The sequence below is a fragment of the Petromyzon marinus genome, unplaced genomic scaffold (assembly GCF_048934315.1).
Source record: "Petromyzon marinus isolate PM22_M1 ecotype Great Lakes invasive population unplaced genomic scaffold, UKy_Petmar_22M1.pri1.0 PM_Scaffold_182, whole genome shotgun sequence".
In the NCBI taxonomy this organism is placed as follows: Eukaryota; Metazoa; Chordata; class Hyperoartia; order Petromyzontiformes; family Petromyzontidae; genus Petromyzon; species Petromyzon marinus.
This window is the reverse complement of record NW_027423149.1, coordinates 179,858-184,228: the sequence shown is the minus strand read 5'-3', so window position 1 is coordinate 184,228 and position 4,371 is coordinate 179,858. Positions and strand designations below refer to the sequence as shown.

Sequence of the window (4,371 nt, the reverse complement as noted above, 5' to 3'; positions counted from 1 at the left end):
AATCCTTGCCAGGACCTTTCCCGGCACACTGAGGAGTGAGATGCCCCTGTAGTTGTTACAGTCTGTGCGGTCCCCCTTCTTAAAAAGGGGGACCACCAGGGCATCCTTCCAATCCTGCGGAACCCGTCCAGTGGTCCAGACTGTTGTTATGATGTCATATAGGGCAGTCTGTGCACAAACGCCACCCTCCCTCAGCATTTCGCTTGGGAGATCATCTCTGCCCGCTGCCTTTCCTGGTCTCAGACTCCGGGTCGCCTTCAATACTTCCTCAGCAGATGGCACCTCAGCCAGCCACTCACATGGGGTGACTTCATCCAATATTTGAGGCACCGCAGCCTCAGCAGGGTCATCCTCACTTTGTGCCACGATGTTTTCCTGGCTGAGGGATTTTCCCTCCCCCAGGATCTCACAGAAATGCTCAGCAAATCTGCGAACCTGTTCCTGGGGGTCGGAAATTGGATCACCGTTTTTTCCCCTAATGATGGTAATAGGTGTGGCGCTGCAGGTTACTTTTTTGATGGAGTTAAATAGAGATTTGTGATCACGGGCCACTGAGGCAGACTCCATCTCCTCAGCAACCCGCGACCACCACCCATCCTTGCAGCGCCTCAATTAATTACCACGAAACTACGAATTCAACTAACACACACACACAAAACACACACACACACACTAACTCACACACTAACACACACACACACCAACACACACACTAACACACACTAACACAACACACACTAACACACACACACTAACACACACACTAACACACACACTAACACACACACTAACAACACACACTAACACACACACTAACACACACACTAACACACTAACACATACACTAACACACACACTAACACACACACTAACACATACACTAACACACACACTAACACACACACTAACACACACTAACACACACACTAACACACACAACACTAACACACACACACTAACACACACAACACTAACACACACACACTAACACACACACTGACACACACACTAACTCACACACACTAACACACACACACTAACACACACACTAACTCACACACACTAACACACACACACACTAACACACACACACACACTAACACACACACACTAACACACACACACACTAACACACACACACACTAACACACACTAACACACACACACTAACACACACACACTAACACACACACACTAACACACACTAACACACACACTAACACACACACACTAACACACACACACACTAACACACACACACTAACACACACACACTAACACACACACTAACACACACACACACACTAACACACACACACTAACACACACACTAACACACACACTAACACACACACTAACACACACACACACTCACACACACTAACACACACACTAACACACACTAACACACACACACACTAATACACACACTAACACACACACACTAACACACACACACTAACACACACACACTAACACACACACACTAACACACACACACTAACACACACACTAACACACACTAACACACACACACTAACACACACTAACACACTAAAACACACACACTAACACACACACTCACACACACTAACACACACACACACACTAACACACACACACTAACAGACACACACTAACACACACACACACTAACACACACACACTAACACACACACTAACACAGTGTTCACCGTCTCTAGGCGAACGTCCAGGCGAACGTCCAGGCGACGTTCAGGGAACGTTCAGTCAGTAAACCTGCAGGCCACGAACGTCCAGGCAACGTCTGTACATCAGCAGCCCGCTAACCACAACCACCACAACAACCACCACCACCACAACAACCACCACCATCACCACCACCATCACCACCACCACCACAACAACCACCATCATCACCACCACCACCACAACAACCACCACCATCACCACCATCATCACCACCACCCCACGTGCGTTTCGCAACAAAGATATCGTTGAGGATTTGTAAACTCGCAATCACAACAACAACCACAACAACTACAACTACCACCACAACTACCACCACCACAACTACCACCACTACTACCACAACAACCACCACAACTACCACCACTACAACTACCACCACCACTACCACCATCACAACCACCACAACTACCACTACCACCACCACAACAACAACCACTACAACTACCACCACTACTACCACCACAACTACCACCACTACAACAACCACAACTACCACCACCACAACTACCACCACCACCACAACTACCACTACCACAACAACCACCACCACCACAACTACCACCACCACAACTACCACCACAACCACCACCACAACTACCACCGCCACAACTACCACCACCACAACTACCACCACCACAATTACAACAACCACCACAACTACCACCAACACAACTATCACAACAACCACCACCACAACTACCACAACTACCACTCCCACCCACCTCTCCCACCCACCTTTTGCACCTCTTCCACCCACCTCTTCCACCCACCACTTCCACCCATCACTCCCACCCACACTTCCACCCACCACTCCCACCCACCTCTTCCACCCACCACTCCCACCCACCACTCACACCCACCACTCACACCCACCTCTTCCACCCACCACTCCCACCCGCACTTCGACCCACCACTCCCACCCACCTCTTCCACCCACCACTACCACCCACCTCTTCCACCCACCACTCCCACCCACACTTCTACCCACCACTCCCACCCACCTCTTCCACCCACCACTCCCACCCACCACTTCCACCCACCTCTTCCACCCACCACTCCCACCCACACTTCTACCCACCACTCCCACCCACACTTCCACCCACCACTCCCACCCACCACCGCTGTACGAACGTGAAATGTTTTGAATGCAGGTTTTTAGTTTTGCGTTCGAGGGCAGTGTCGTTCGCTATTTACGAAACGCCAGAACAACAAAAAATGTCCACGCCTCGGCCACCGTCCACCGGTGTCTTTACCCCGCCGCCCACTCCACTCTGTCTCGCCCCCTCTCCACTCAATCGGCCATCTTTGTAAGGGGCGGGACTCGGAGATTTTGAGTCGCTCATCTTTGTAAGGGGGCGAGAATCTCGGAGGTTTTCTGAGTCGGCCATCTTGGTAAGGGGGGGGAGAACGCGGATATTTTAAGTCGGCCATCTTGGTAAGGGGGTGGAACTCGGAAAATATTGAGCCGGCCACCTTAGCAAGGGGTGGGGACTCGGGAATTTTGAGTCGGCCGTCTTGGTAAGGGGGGAGGACTCGTTCTTAGTCAGCCATCTTGGTAAGGAGGAAGCCGGTGGAAATTTTGAGTCGGACATTTTGGTAAGGGTGGAACTCGGGGGCTTTGAGTTGGCCATCTTGGTAAGGGTGGAACTCGGAGGCTTTGAGTCGGCCATCTTGGTAGTGGGTCTCTGTGAGTGAGTCAATGAGTGTCTGTGAGACTCCATGAGTCTCTCTGAGTCTCTGTGTTAGTCTCTCTATGAATCTCTATGAGTCTCTATGGATCTCTATGATTCTCTATGGGTGTCTCTGTGAGTCTGCGTGAGTCTCTCTGAGTGTCTCTGTGGATCTCTATGAGTCTCTATGAGTGACTCTATGAGTGTGTGAGTCTCTATGAGTCTCTATGGATCTCTATTAATCTCTATGAGTGTCTCTATGAGTGTCTCTATGAGTCTGCGTGAGTCTCTCTGAGTGTCTCTATGGATCTCTATGAGTCTCTATGAGTGACTCTATGAGTGTATGAGTCTCTATGGATCTCTATTATTCTCTATGAGTGTCTCTATGAGTGTCTCTATGATTGTCTGTATGAGTCTGCGTGAGTGTCTATGAATCTCCCCTGAATCTGCCCCTTGGCAAGATGGCCGCCCGCTTCACCCTCGCCCCCACGCCATTATCGTGACGTCACTCTAACCGGAAGCGGTAGCTGGTCCACTTCCGGCACGTGTCTCCTGCCACTTCCGGCACGTGTCTCCTGCCACTTCCGGCACGTGTCTGTCTCCACCACCACCACCATCAACGCTTCATCTTTCTCCACCACCACAACTTTCTCTGTCACAACAACAACAACAATAACCTACACCACCACAACCACCTCATCTTCATCACCACCATCAACTCCTCTTCATCTTCCACCACAACTTTCTCTGTCACCACAACAACAACCTACACCACCACAACTACCACCACCACAACTACCACTACAACTACCACCACAACTACAACTACCACCACAACAACAACCTACACCACCACAACTACCACTACAACCACCACAACTACAACCACAAACACAACAACCTACACCACCACAACTACCACTACAACCACCACAACTACAACCACAAACACAACAACCTACACCACCAC

General features: G+C 50.1%; 1 protein-coding gene across 1 annotated transcript in view; it reads left to right on the top strand.

The window, feature by feature from the left end:
• Window positions 1-3,952: 3,952 nt before the first annotated feature.
• LOC142922836 (BRCA2 and CDKN1A-interacting protein-like) overlaps window positions 3,953-4,371 on the top strand; it is a 19,205-nt gene continuing 18,786 nt past the window's right edge. The window contains exon 1 of the mRNA XM_076063760.1: window positions 3,953-4,371. This exon is cut by the window's right edge and continues 304 nt beyond it. The gene's annotated coding sequence lies outside the window, so the exon portion shown is untranslated.